Here is a 15,909-nt window from a genome sequence, read left to right on the forward strand (position 1 = left end):
GGTAATGTATGGGTGAAAACTCACCTTTGAATAGTTTTGACAAAAGTCCCTGGTCCACATTTCCTTAGAAGAATGCTGGAGCTAAGATTTGACATTCATCATGGATTTAATTTAGGGAAAAGTTGTTGCGTCTCACCTTTCCTTAGTTCTTCCTCTGCTAACAACAAAGTTTCTCTGCTTCACACTTTGCTCTGTGGCCAGAGCGTGTCCCATAGGCCAATCTCTGCAGAGATTGTCTTCATGTTCAGAGAAACACATGGCCTCTGAGACAGTGAGCTCTTGCATGGGGCTGTTTTCCTCCAGACAGTCTGAGACTGTGTCCCTCATCAATCATGCTCCACAGGAGCAACTATAATCATTTTAGATTAATTAAATGTACCTGTTGGTAAGGTCCTGATCTCTGCAGCTATTGCTGTTTTGCATCTGTGACTTATGCAGTGTCATTCATGTGATATGGGTAGCCAGTGCTGACTTAAAACATAACAGTAAGAGCAACAAGGGACTCAAGAGGTCTTTGTAGGATTTGTTTCCATGATTATCTTTGTAGTTTATGCCTATTTTATAATGAATCAACTGTTTGGATTTGTTTTCTAAAACCTTTCTTGCAGTGAAACAGATGGCCCTAGGCTAGACTTGCATTCCCTACTGTCCAGGATCACTGAGACCGGCAGGGTTTTGTTTTCTCTACATTTAGACCTAATAAGCAATTCTGGAAGGAAAATCAAGCTGCTGTAAAGGTGAAGTTCAAACAATGAAAAAACATAGGGATCGTGGTGTTTAAAATACCTATTTTCTTTTTTCTAACAATTATAATCTTGTAACTATGCAGAAAATACTCTGGAAGCTGATCAAAAGCTGATGGTTGCAGTATTTGATTAACTGAAGTACTCAGCCCCATGAGATATATTAATTTTCAGATGTGCTGATTTCATGCCTTTTTGACAGCACCAGAGACAGCTGTCAAAATCTGTGAAAGTTTGGATTAAAATCTTGACTGTAAACATTCAGGCACATACTTGAAACAAAAAATCACAGATCCTTAATTGGTTCATTGTGCAAGCTTAGCTGTGGATACAAATTTGTGGTAATATAGCATCACTCACAAGCATGCAAAAAAAGAGGTATCTCAATACCTGGCATCACCAGAGTAGCTTTCTGTTCCTCTCCACAGAGCTGGGATTGTCTTGTGGAAACAGAATTGCTGTAAGAATGTGATAAATATTGAGGTGAGAGCAATGAGGCACAGGCAAAATTTTCCTCTGCATTCAAAAGAAAACTTATGCATTTAAGAAAAAAAAAACACACTGGAGAGTTTTCTGCCCACTTGGAGTAGTTGACTGCTGACTGTATCACAAGGAACTTGAAAGCTAACATCTGAGTCCTTTAAGAATCAAGCGTCTTTCCTGGCCAGCTAGCTCTCTGCAGAGAACCAAGTCTCTGTCCTACCTTGGGGCTTACACAACACCCATAGCCACAGCAGAGTTAATGTGAGGGAGTTAAGCACATTAAAACCTGTACATACAACTTCACTATCCTATGGCCACTCAGAGTCTGTTGCAGCAGAGTCCCTATCCCACAACTATAGGCTATAAGGATATTATGGATGCTCTGTGGTGAAACCCTTGCTAACATCAAGGTGAAGGACAGCAACTGCTCCTTCTTGTCCTGTGTGCTAGACCATTTTCTTTCTGCATTGGAATGAGGCCCACCTTAAAAAGTAACCTTAGAAGTAAGTGCATGTGAAGATGGAGGATTACATAATCCCTGGTAAGGTGTTTTTTTCAGTCTGCTGTTATACTGTTCATGTGAGTGACTGAGTGGGCAAGTGAGACATTAGACTTCACAGCCCTATCTGAACATGATGGTCCTTTTCAGCCCAGGACCCACCCAGTGTTTGAGCAGGAGCACAACTCAGTGCCTAGAAGCAGGAGTTTGGGCTTGCAGTTCTTCTTTTTTTAATCAAGGGTTTTGAAATTAAAGGTAGATCTTGCTGCCTTCTCTGATGTGAGATGTAGGTATGTTTGGCTCTGTACCATTATAGGAACTATGGCAAATCACTTACGGTGCTCTGAAAGCTGTGTGAGTGGTACATTTCCTAATGTGGTACACACAGACCTTGTTAGCATGAGCTCACTCATGCTGGGATGGCCTGCCTGTCTGCTAATAGCAACATTAATGGGGAACATGAGAGTCATTCATCATAATTATACTACTGGAAAAAACTAGGAATTGCTTAATTACAGGGTTGCAATCTGAGCCTGCTTTCCCACTACCTCACAGAATGAAAAATCTCGCTCTAAACCTGCTGCTAAAGCCTCAGTTCAGATGTTAGCAGGGGCTGGCTGCTGCCCCAGAACTGGTTGTCTGTGCTCTCTCAGCTACCTCATCTCCCCAAGATGTTGGGCAGTGCTCATGACATGTTTCTGAGTTTATAGGAATAATGTTAACTCAAACCTTTTGAAAGGGTATTCATTTGGAGTTTGCCCCAATCTCAGCCACCTCCACTACCCTAACCACCCTGATGGTAGATTTGTCAATGGCATTTTCTTCTCTTGAAGTAGATTTTCTTCCCAACCTGTTGCTGAGGCCAGAAGGGATCTAGTTAGTGAAAACTACCATGAAGAACAGCCTTAAAAATGTAAAGAAACTGAAAAACAGAGAAATTACATTCCGCCATTTCTCCATGCAGAGACAGAAACTGTCGATAAATGTTTTAGACAGAAGCATCCCATGTTTCTTCAAAAACTCCTAGGGAGTGGCTCAGCAATGCTGTATCTTCGGGAGCAATAGTTGGCTTAGAAAATATTTTTTTTTTTTACAGGTCTATTTTAAGCCTCTCTAGGTCTTTCAGGGGCCTGCAAACTCATGTGTGAGCACAGAGGGTGCATGAGGCATTGTGGGGGGGGAAGAGGGTGGGAGAGAAAAAAGGTGAAGTCTGGGCATCCCTTTGCTGCAAATCCTCCATATTGTGGTGCTGTGACATCAGGAAGGGGAGATGCTAGAAGTCATGTGGCAGTTCATCCCATTTACAACAGTTGTGGTTGCTTCCAGTCATGAAAATTAAATATTTGTGAATAGATACGAAGTTATCTAAATCATTTTCATTTCAACTGCATTATCTCCCCACTGCCCCCCCTTGCCCCCCACCCCCCACCCTGAAATATTTGAGTCTTTGAGCTTTTTGACTTTTGTTTTGGAAGCACATCAGAGTGCTGAGGGCAGTTTGTAATGTTCCCAGCAAGGCCGGAACTTCAACATTTTAAAAATTAATTATAAATACCTGCTGATTGAGGTAAACACACAAGCTGTCAGCAATTGCCAACAACTATCTTTTGCACATCGGCCACTTACAAGGGCAAGTGTGTATCAACTGCTCTCCTAAAATCTCTAATTTTCATCCCTTGCCCTTTGCGTGACCCTTCAAGGGAAGTGAGCTCTGCTTAGCAGGATTTGGCCTCCTAGGCAGCCTGGATACCTCTTTGAGTATTATCTGCAGAGGCAGAAGACTCAAACAGGGTAAGGACAGCAGCAGGCATCAGACACATTCTTCTGGTCCAAAGAATATATAGCCATAACTCTTCATTGCCATTTTTTCTGTTTTTTCTAGTTAAAATGCCCTGAACCAAAGTGAGATGGTGTATTCATCCCCATCTTCCCCCAAAATACAGTCAGAAATGGTGGATATTTTCAGATAATTCAGGAGTTTGTTTCAAGTGTGCTTTTATTCCTGGTCCTTCAGAGAGGAAAAAGCATTTATCCGCTCCGATCTGAAGAGTGTCCATGTTTCATCTGTCCCTGGGTTGCAAGCAGCCAGAGCAGGCAGAGCTGCCGGCATGCCTTGCTTGCAGTATGGCATTTGCCATGCACGAGGGCCAAATTTCCTTGCACTTTGAGAGAGCCCAGTGGGGAACAAGGACAGGGATGGGGTCCCCCCATGAGTGCTATGTGGTCACCTTGCCTGGCAGACAGCCCCACCAAGGACACAGTCCAGCCCCTGCCCTGGTAAGGAGGGCAATGCCAGCATTTTGTGACAATTTTATCCAGTTGCTAAGCAGCTAGGTCCCAGGGACACAAATAAAGTGAAAACAAAATGTCTCGAGGGAAAACGGCTGCTCTGGGAGGGCACTCCATGCCTCAGACCCACATCTTCCGCTCCCCTCCTCACTCAGATGTGCACGTTTTTTTGGGACTGTGCCAGGAGCTGTCTCAGGGCCTGAGCGAGGGTGATGGCATGTGCAAGGCTTTGGGAAGGGATTCTGGTAGACAGGGTCCAAGCTGAGCTGGCCTCTGCTCAAGGGGGTGGCAGTCCTAGGCTGCCAGCAGAAGGCTGAGGGCACAGAGCTGGCTCTTCCAGCCCCTCAGCTGCGGCTGTGTCTGCACAGGACAGCATTAAGCACTGCTGGGGCTAGAGAGCAAAGCTATGTTCAGTTCTCCAGCCCAGCTCTCAGGGCACCCACTGCTGGGACTCAGGTTCTGCGCCTCTTGATGGCTAAGTGTTTTATGGCAAATGTTCTCCTTGTCCTACTAGCAAGACCAGCAAATCATACTTTTAAATACTTACAGACTCCTTTCACCAGTCTTGACCTCTCAAAGAACTGCTTTGTTTCAGCACAAACCAGGTAGTTCCAGCACAGGGAGCTGAGAAGACCCCTACCACCACACCTCAATGTCTCCTATCCAGTGGTTAGAGCAGAAATCGGAGATGGAGGTTCAAAAACCCTTGAGCAATTCAGATAGCATTTACCTTTCTCCAGTCTATTCTGGTTGTAAGATTCTAAGCCTTTCTGCATCAGTTTACCACTGAAATCCAAGGCTGTCAGCCATTCAGGAATTAATGTGGGACCTTACTGCTCAGACAGGTTGTGAAGTCTCCCTCACTGGAGGTATTCAAGAACTGTCTGGACGTAATCCTGTGCCATGTGCTCTAGGATGACCCTGCTTGAGCAGGGATGCTGGACCAGATGACCCACTGTGGTTCCTTCCAACCTGACCCATTCTGTGATATATCAGCAGGTATTTTAGGACACAATACAGTGTAGCAGAACCATTTATTGCACAAGGGGGAACCAACGCAAGTCTTCAGGGATGCAGTCACATTGCACTACAACCCCCTTGGTCATCCAGCAGGCTGCCAGTGTGGGCATCTCAGCATCTGCTCCAGCTTGAAAACAGATTATCTGGTGCCACAGAGAATGGACTTATCATGGCTGATCCCATTCATTTCCTAGAGGACAAGTGACTGAAATAGAAATGGGGTCAGCAATTAATAGGGTAGCTCTCAGTCACTGTCACCATATGTTGATATGATGATGGCTGGTTTATCTATTTACCTGATAAATAGCTTACTGCAAGTTTTATCAGGATACAGGTCAAGGATAATGGAGACAAAACTCGCCAGGCCATCATACAGAAACTGACATCCTCACATATTCCTTCTCCAACATTGAAGCTTGCATAAATATTTCTCCCATTTTGGGGAGGGTTTCTTCATGTCCCTGGGGAAAGGGGAGTGGATAAGTCACAATCGGCTGCAGCCTCAGTTTAGCCTTCTGCCCCACCAGGTTCAGATGGAGACTCTCTGACTTTATTCCTTCCAGGGACCTCATATATGCTGTGTTTTCTTGAACTGGGGTAGGCAAACTTTGGAGCACAAGAAAAAAAGCTTAAGGAAGCTGCCACAATGGCAGTCTTATGTTGGAGCCAGGAGCTCTCGGACATCTTTAGTCCTGCCACCACAAAGGCTGTTTAAGTTTCTGATCCTTATAGTAAGTCCAGCCTTCTCTGCAGCTCATGGTTAATACCTCTCCAACAGAACCCATGGCACTCTTTTAGAGAGATGTTATTCCTTCCTGAGGCAGGAAATTTCAAGCTTGTCAAAGCACTTTTCTGAGCCAACAAGAGCTACAGTAGAATAATTTTGATTGAAAACAGGTGCAAGGCTGGCTGGACAGCTGAAAAAGTTTTACTGTGCAGTTTGCATAAACCCTGAGGAAAAGATACGTAATTCAGTGTGAGGAAAAGAAACTGAGTGTGGGATGGTGAGTCTGCAAGGAGACAGAGAGCGATGGCTCCCTCAGCAGCTCGCACTGCAGTCCACAAACATTTCATTGCAAGTCTGGCTTAACTGGGTGGAATATAGCTTGCCTAGACCACTAGGGAGCAAATGTGCTGCTCCCTTCTGCTGGCATCCTTTACAGTTGTGCTGTGAGTGACATAGAATTTCATCTTCTCCAGAAGCCTCTGAGAAAGTGAGATTTGTCAGCTTTTTTACTGGAAGCTTCAGCTTTTGTGATTACAGAGAATATCTATAAAATGGAATTTGAGCAGGCCTTAAGGCTTCAGAAAACTGAATACAAATAAAGATCAATCCCAATTTATTATTTTTGAAGTCTAAACCGTGTTGATAATTTTAGTGGCCCTAACTCATGTTTTGTGAATATCTTGATGTGTTGTTACTGCTCCTGACATGAAATAACCCTATGCTGGCTTTGTTTACAGGCAGAGATTTCCTTCCCTAATAAATGATTGAAAGTGTTTGGTCAATTAACTTTCCAAAGTTGTTAATTTAGTAGTCTCCTGATCACTAACAACCAGTTCTTGAAAAGCATTAACACCAAACTACCCCAAGAGCAGGAATTTGTCGTTGAGACCTTTGAAGAACTAACATAGGTTTTCTAATGCTGCGTTGTTTAACTGAGCAGTATTTCTTTCCTCTCTGTAGCCTCTTTGCTTTTGGGCATCTCTCAGATGCACAAACAAGGGAGGGAGATATCAAAACCTATTGTTTCAGAGGCATATCAATATCTTTGCTAAGTTAGGTTTATATACATTTTATAAAATATGTAATATAAATAATTGTATATGTGCACACCCACACACACACACACACACGTATTTTCATCTACATGTAGGACAGCTTCTATACAAGGCTTCAGTAACAAACCTCAGTAGTGAGGCAGCTTGTCCCCTGCAGGTACTGACAGTCAACTTTTGGTTCTCCATGCATGGATTATCCAATTTCACAGTTAACTGGGAAACAGTACCAAACCCCCAAGCCTGCTCTGCACAGACAATTGCCTGTAGTCACCTCTGTCCCAAGGGCAAAATTCTGTTTCTCCAGTTACTCAGTAACATGGCAGGCAAAAAATTTCCTGTGTGTTTCATAGACCTCTGAAGGGAAAGACATAGGCGTGTGTGTGTATCCACATGAGAACCCTGGTGAGGTGGCTCTAAGGAAGAGCCCCCTGTGGCCGGTGTAACAAACCCTGTCATGACAAAGACCTATCAATCTTGCACCACTTGTTTTGGCTCTAAATGGGAGCCTGACTTCAAAACTGAATATTAGCCAAGTGGCTGGGCCAAGCAGGCAACAGTGAATACAGAACTCACAGTAAGATGCTTTTTTTTCCAGTTGGTCCCTTTGCTATATAAGTGGTGAATGCCTCTAGAAGGTGCTTGGTCTTCTTGAAACAAGGAACCTGCTTTCCTGGCCTCCATCCGTAGCTGAAGAGTGCTCTGCACCCTGCAGGTATTTGTTGCTTATTTCCATGCTTTTAGCTTTCATTCTGCATATACATTGCACGTGTAGATTTCTTCTCAGTCAAGTTTGCATCAGGCAGCACAACAAAAATATCCCAGTGTCCTGGTTAGAACGGCTGGGACCAATTCATCACTGGATGGGTGTAACCCAAAACTGTGTATTCTATAGCCTCCATGCCATTTCCCAAAAACTGTTGTCAGTAGAGGCCTGCAAGGTGGGAAGATGTTCCTGTACCCTTCTATGGAATTCCCCACTCTGATACCCTTTTATGGAATTCCCCGCTCTGATACCCTTTTATGGAGGAGGGACTGAGCATCCGCATGCCCTTTTATGGAATTCCCTACTCTGAGGGAGGGACTGAGCACTCCCGCCTGAACTGGAGAGTATATAACTGGGAGTTTGGGGAACCTTGCCACCCCTCGTGGGATCCAGAGGAATACTGCAGACCACTGCCTTCAACTAGACTGCAGACCACCGCGTTCAACCAGACTGAGACCACCACCCTCGACTGGACTGCAATCACCACTTCTGACCAGACTGCAGCAGCTCTCCCACCAGCAGGTTTATCCCCTCTCCCTTTGCTTTGGACTCGGGGGTGGGCCAAGGTACACCACTCTTGTTCATACCCCAGGGTGCTGGGTCATACATTTGGGTTTTGTGGGTTAAAACCAATTGTCTGTCTGTATAATTGTACTTATTGCATTATTTTAATAAATTTTTATTCTGACTTATAAATCTCTCTTTTGAATTGAGTTCATTTTCCCTTGCTGGTTAACTTTTAAACCAGCACACCCAGGCATTTTTGCTTCTTCTTTGTGTCTCCCTTAATTTCCAGTCCCTACAAACCTCAGACACCCTGGGTAACTACTGAAGGCAGACACCTTCAGCTCCAGTAAAAAATGTTAAAAATGTTAACAATTCCTTTTAACATTCAGCAGTTAGCCTTTCCCATCTGAAAGCCAGCTTTAGGCCAAGCAGCATTGACTTAAATGATTTATCAAGGTATGTGGCAACTCAAGAGGGCTTTCAGGGCTCTGGAGGCTAAAATTAGATGTGCCAGTTACACTTTGGCATTGTCAGTGCACAGATGCTCCAGCTGGCCCTGTCAGCTGTCACACTAGGGTGACATACTCTGCAGTGGAGTGACTCCCAGAGCCCAGCAGTGCTCCCCTGAGCCAAGGGGATCTGCTCTGTAGATTGCTGTGAAAGCTGCAAAACTGACCTTCAGTGGGACATCATTAGTGGAGAAACCTTGTTAGTGTCTCCGGGCAAGGGGAGAATATTTAGCTGTGTTTGCAAAGGAGGTTAAAAACAAACAAAAAGCTATAGATCCATGAGTAGGAAGTGCATCCAGCAGTGGCTCCAAAGCTGGCCCATGTGCACACCATGACAGGCATTTTGGAGGTGCTACTTCTCTTTATGTCAGCCATCAGCACAAGCATGGGTGACATGCCGGGTCTGCGTTCCCTTGGAGGCACAATTCCTGTTTTCCAAGCAGGAACACATTTCCATTTCAGGGCAGCAACCACCTGCCAGAAACACAGTGCATAGAGATATCAGGGAGAGAGAGTCCCTTAGAAGCCCTCTTCGAAAAAGGGCCACCATGTATGCACAGATGGGATGTGCCAGATCCCTCATCAACTCTGTTCCCACTATGTGTGAGTGTCCTGAAACACCCGAGAGCTATAGGAATATCTTTCTCAGGTGTGTTTGGCAACTGGGGCCACCTTTTCTGTTTGTAAGTGTATTTTGAATTTAAGTGTCTCCTTAAACTGTACTGAGAATGAATTCCTCCAGCAAAGACTTGCCTTTATTGCATACCAGTGGGTGCCACTTCTGCAGGACACCTCAGTGTAGGAAATGCTTTTGGGTTGCTAGTGGTAAACTGGCCAGCCACAATTTCACACCACAGCAGCATTCCTGTGCAGTGCCGGCAGGAGCCTATCGCTGCGTGGGGACATCTATTCCACCCGTGCCTTCATCTAACCTCCAGAAAGACATCTTTGCCACCACCTCAAATGACTTACAAAGGTCTATTTCTTGCACTTCCCACCATGAGGCTGCTTCGAAGTGACTTCAGCTGATGTTTTTTGCAGCTTTTCAGGAGGTTAAAATGATGCTTTGAGCTGTGTGCTGGCATCCAGCTGGAGGTGATGCCAAGATCAGAACCCACTGCTTTCACTGGAAGTCTCAGAACAGGAATCTTGATGTACTTTGCATTATCAAGATAATATCTGAAGGATTTCAGTGCAGAAAAGTTCTCTGGAATAACTTCAACACTGGAACAAATGATGTCCTGTAATAATAAAATTGGCAAGTTCATTTACTGGGCTACACCTCATACAGTCGGCTGAGGCACAGGTGCTCTCTTTGGCTCTTCACAGCGAAGAACTGTGGCTGCGAGTAATTTGGGAAAGGGAAGACTGACATCACTAGTCTCACTGAGGCTGAGATGGGCCATGAGGGCCATGAGCACGTTGTCTTTACCAGGGTTATTAGCAATCGCTTTGGGTAGGAAGTTTTCATATTCTAATTTCATTTTCTATTTCATATGTAAAAAATCTAATTCACAGGCCTTTATCTAGCTGGTCCTCAAAAGATGACAACAAATGTCAGTGTTACTGTCCTTAGGCTTGTATGTGCTTTACACACACACATGACCAGCATCCCTTCAGGACAACCTGTAAGGGCTTCTCTAGATGAAGCTAGCAATCTGAGGTCATGCCGAGTTTGCAAACAAAGACTTGAGCAGAAGTGTACCACAAGCATTGCCTCAATCTCTGCAGCTTGGCTGTCCATGGCTTCCATTCCCAATCACCCCTTCAGCACTGGAGCAAGAGGAGGTGCTTCAGGGTGGAAGCTCAGCACTACTGCCAAAAGGGACAGTAAAGAGCTGGACTATGCCACAGTCTGCTTTGGAAACAATGTGACAGATGGAGCTGACTCTGATCCTTGGAGTTTTGCTGAAGGCAGAACCGCTGGCAGATTTTTAATGTTTCAGTTGCTGTTATTAAGAGTGAGCATTTCTAAGCCCCAGTTTCTTGAGTTTGAAAATACATGTATATACTAGTTCACATCCTGTTGATACTTGGTGTTCTTCAGGAGTGTGAATGCACCTTCCCTACAACCACCACTGATTTTGAGTTGTGCTGTCTCCTGCAATGACTAGGTATGGAAATGTTACACAAAAATGGATCAGCTGCTCATGAGGGATTTTGAGCTGGCCACATTCTGTGGGTAGTTGGTTGCAAGTGCTGAGGCTGTTAAACTCAAAAGCAATTTTAAATGTGGCAATAGTAACTTGAAGCCCATAAATTTTTAAACAGAGGAGCTCTGGGTCAATTAAAAATCTTTCAGTGCACCTCTCCAGTAACAACTTGTTTACGTGCCACGTGCTTTCCCTCTTTCTTTAACTGTGTTATAATCACTCTCCTTACAAAACTATGTGTGGTGAATGCACTTGCATGTCTTGCCCACTCTTTTTGAGCCAGTCTGACAGCAGGAATCTGGTCCTCTTGTTTCAGGAGAGTCACTGCCCTCACTGGAGTGGGTTTGGAGTGTCTCAGCCATGAACAGGCAGCTCAGCTGCAAGAGCAGAGCAGAAACTGAGCTCCATCACCTGAGTGCCAGGAGGATGCTGGAGCAGCTGGGTCCTTTTTTTTTTCATTCAAACTGAAATATCTCAGCCCTATCTTGAGGCAGAGGGAAGCTCTGAAATGCTGGATCTTCCCCTTTTGTGAGACAGGAACCTGTTTTCCTCCCCCACTAGTTCAGCGCTTGACCTTCGTCTCTCCAAGGTGGGTGAGGATGTGGAGTGAGTGCTGGTCTGGAAGCTGAGACACCGTGGGTAGTGGCAATCACCTCTCACAGCTCCGTGGAAGCCACTGGCAAATGCAACTTCCCTGAAGTCCAGGTGTTTCAGTGGAGTGCTGGTCAGGCTGGGCTGCCTGTCCTAGGAGTACCCAGAGAGATAGAGCTCTGGTCCATCATGGTCTGTGGGCTGGTGGTGTTACAGGGACAGGGAGAAGATGCAGAAGGGACAGGATGGATGGATGCTGCTGGCTGGGTGCAGCAGCATAGCTGAGCAACCACTCCAGAGTCCCTGTGATGGATGTAGTGGGGAGGCTGCTTCCGAAACACTGGGAGCAATGTATCCTACAAAAACATTTTTTTAATTGGAAATTTAATAATTTCTTCTCTCTGTATTTCTACTGCCTGGCCAAAAGAAAAGTGTCTAAAATTAGCTTTCCCAGATAAAGACATTTTTGTCATATTTTGTGCATTGCTATCTGAACACTGAAAGCCAGCTGTTTGGGCTGGGTTACAGAGAGAAGTCTGTTTGTAACTATACTGATCTGGCATTGTTAACCCTAGAATTAATAGCTTTTTTATCTTTCTACATCCTAGGATCATTTTTTCCATACTAAGAGAGTGCCAGAGGAAGCATTATAAGGGCTATATAATTAAAACCAGAAGAGCCTCCCAGTGAACTTAACTGTAAATGCTAATGGCATTTCTAGCAAAAGTAATGCCCTGAGGGACTCATTGCAAATGAAATAAAAAGGATTTTAACTGAATCTGTACAGTTGAAAGGAGTCAGGATCTGGATTTTTTTCATGTCAGTTGAAGTCCTCTGTAACTGAGGTCTCCAACTGCTGGGTAAAACCTGTGAGACAAGATTCAGAAGCCACCCCTGATGTTTTTTATCTTCATGTAACTTCCCTTACCAGGACATTACCACCACAACCCAGTTTTTCCATCTACTCTTCTGGCTCTACACTGGTGAAAGTCATTTGGCTTCAGGGAATGGAGTGAGAAAAGAGCTGGGCTTCAGTGTGAGGAAAAGGTGGAAGGAAGCTGGTGACCTCGCAGTTGGGCTGATGCCAGCAGAGGGACCAAGAGCTGGCTCTGGACATCGTAGGGCTCTGTACCCTTTAAGGAGTAAAAAAAAGATGTAGAGAGAGACGAAAATAACATATTTGAAGAATGCCCACAAAAATCCAGTGGTCTCTGAATGTCCATGCTTTGCAAATGCTTCTGTGCCTGATTTTCCAGGCATATGTGAGAAGCTTGCACAGGAGGGTTTAAACTGAGAGTTTTAGGAGACTTTGCTGCACTGGTGAAGCCTTGCTGTGGCCTCTCCACTGAGGTGCTTGCTGCAGGGGTGGGGGCTTTGGGAGTAAGGCAGAAAACTGGGGAGCCAATAACAGCTCAAAATGAAAAGTTTTCTGCACTGAAGGTCAAGGATGGCACCAGTGGGCTGCAGGTGGGCTCTGGTGCCAGGCTTATGACCTACTGACAGCCAAATGCCTCTAAGAAAAAGTGTCCTGTCCTGGCACGGGGCCTTTTGCTAAGCTGCTGCTGCAATAACAAACAATCCGTACTGCTGGGGAGTCAGCTGGCAGCCTGGGAGGGGAAAACGTCCTTTAAAAGGGCAAGCCCAGTGCTGGAGCAGGCTGGGCTGGAGGCTGGCAAGCTAGTGCCCACCTTGCCAACTCTTGGTTCCTGCTCCGTCCATCAACATCAACCCTCCCCTTGAGCCCTGGAGAGCCTGGATAGCCCAATATGGACAGCCGTCTACTAGGAGTGACCTAGACCAGTGACTGTCTGGGCAGGGAGAGGTCTCCATCACTGGCTGTAGGTCTGAGGGACCTGGCTTGTTGCTTTGGCACATTCATGCCATGTTGGGAATGGGGAGAATGAATGTCATTCCTGGAAGAGAGGTGCCAGATGCATCAGAGACAAGGAACTGCATGTGGTTACAGGGTAGAAGCTGGTTCATCTAACTCATAAGCAAGATTTGCTTGCTCCCAGCCAGGACTGGTTTTGAACCAGCAGGTGGAAAGAACATACAGGAGGGTACTTTGCTCTTTGCTAAGCTTGTTCCTAGTCGTTGGTGCTCCTGAGATGTTACTGGTGAAATCCTAGTGATGAAAAGCTTCCTTGGGACTATTGTGGGATTTCCATAGAGTCAGTTGATTTGACACCAAAGTTAGTGGGTTGACTCAAAGCTTGTGGTAGAGATATGGTACAACTTGACCAAAGATTGAGCACTCAGAATTACTTGATCTGGGATTTTTTCCCCCCTTTCTCAACTCCTTTTGAGGTTTCTGGAGGAAAAGCAGCCAGGATCTTCATGAAATTTAACATGCCAGGTGTGCCCCAGTGAAAGAAAGTCCCTGATGCCTAGCTGTGTTATTAAAATGTCTTGCAACTTCACATTTTCTCACTAATAAAACACTTCATGACATTTCATGACAGCAAAACTATTGTCTTGGTGAGATGAGAGCCAGAGAGGATGAAACAGAGGACAAGCAAGAAGCAGTACTCCTGTGTTGGCAGGGCAGTGGGCCAAGAAACTCTCATCTCTTGGTACTTTTGCAGTGACTTTGGCCAGACAGTTTCTGGAGCCAGCTCAGTGTGTCTCAGACCGCAGGTCACTGGTCACTGCCTGCACTGCTGCCAGCCTGGTGGGAGCTTCTAGGTGCCCTCCTAGGTGCCCTAAATCACTGACAGCAGCTCAGTTTCTCCAGGATGGAGACGTTAAAAAAAAAGCTGTAATTACTGACCACAAAATTTGCAGTATTCTGTGCCTTGGAGGAACTGAGCTGCAGCCAAACAGGGGTAGAACTGAAAGGGATCAGTACAACACTCGGGCCAGAGCAGGGTTTCTTAAACATAAGCTTATAGGCAAACATCAGAAGTTTCTTTCTTGGCAGATGTAAGCTCTGAAAAATGTGGCAAGGAGAGCAGGATGTTCAGTCAAGCTTTTAATAACAAACAGCTGTAATAAAGTCTGGGCTTCCTCCAAGGCAGAATAAATTTTGCCACCAAGCTTAGTGGAGCCAGTGCTTTAGCTCACATAGCTTGGAAATGTCAGGGTGGAGAGGACCCACATGGTGAATTTTCTCTTCCCATCTGAACTTTGTTCCTTCTTCTGTCACCTTTTCTTCTTCTCCCATCACCCTGCTACCACATCTTTTCACAGCAGCTGTCATTTTACAGCAATAAAAACAATCCTCATAACATAATTAGCACCTATTACAAGTGGGAGATTTTCAAAGACTGCCTTCAGCTCTGGTTATCGGGCTTCAAAGAACAAGCTCAAGAGACAAATGACCCACTGAGTAAAATCCACACTGATGCTTACAGAAAAATGGTGAGCTTTAAAAGTAAAGTGTTGGGTTGAAAGTGAGTAGAGACATGGCTGCCATTCTTCAGCCAGGCCTGGTTGTTCATCCCAGTAGCTGCCCTAGTAGAACGTACCTTTACTGTGCTAAGCACATGAACTTGTCCTGGAAGGAAAATCAGGCTGCTGGTGAGAAGCAAGATGAGCTGCACCCTCTCCCTTGTCATCTTCAGTATGAAAAGCAAAAAGAACAGGAAGGAACAATGACCCTGGTAAGGAAATCTTAGGGGACCAAAGGATCTGTTGAAGGAGAAGGATGAGATGGTGAGGTTTTCTTCTCTGCTCCATTTATGGAATAAACTTGGTCTCAGATCAGCATCTTTTGGGTGCAGTCCTCAGTACCACTGGGGAACTGCAAATTAGGGATTCAGACAAATCTTGTGATCACCTCCCACCTCACATTCATTGACTTGAGGTGCTGTCAAGGCTCCCCAGATGGTGGGAGGTCAGATGAAGATGTGGCTCTTTGTGGTGAACTACTTGGTTACATTATATGTTGAGGGGTAAAGCCCACTTGTGGAAAGGGGACAGTAACAGAGACCTCCAAAAGAAACACAGAAAGCACTCTGTTGAGAAGAATTGGCTGTGCCTGGCTTACCTGCTCTGTAGAGGCATTAGCTCATTAACTCACACATAGGACAGCCAAATTATGGTTTTGTCCTCACTGTAATGTGAACATACTGAATTAAGTGGGTCATAAGCAAACCTGGACAGCAAAGCCTGGGGCCATGTCTGTAAATAATGCCTACAAAGTCAGGTTTGTATCTCAGGGAGATGACTTGCGAGCTCTTTGGGGGATGCTGTTGCCAAGTGATCAACAGGACTCTGCCTGCTGGATGCTGCTCCCATACCCACAGCCATGACCTCAAAGACAGCCCTGTGCTGTCTGAGCACCCTCAGCAATGATGGCTAAAGTCACCAATAAATAAAACAATCGCTATCCTTTGACAGGTGGCCAAAGCATCTTTTCTACTCTGCCTTTACAAGTCTTCACTGAGTAATTACCGAGACCTGCTGGCTCCTTGTGCCAAGACAGTGCCCAGATGCTGTGGATTTGCCTTTTTTAAAAGTTGAGATGGAGCTTAGACAAGATTGAAGCAAACTATGTGTAGGCCAGATCCTAAATATAGTTGGAATACCACCCCTTAATTGGCTGTCGAGTCTTTCCAAACCAAATTCT

Source organism: Neopelma chrysocephalum, unplaced genomic scaffold (genome assembly GCF_003984885.1).
Source record: "Neopelma chrysocephalum unplaced genomic scaffold, ASM398488v2 Primary Assembly neopelma1_23, whole genome shotgun sequence".
Classification (NCBI taxonomy): domain Eukaryota; kingdom Metazoa; phylum Chordata; class Aves; order Passeriformes; family Pipridae; genus Neopelma; species Neopelma chrysocephalum.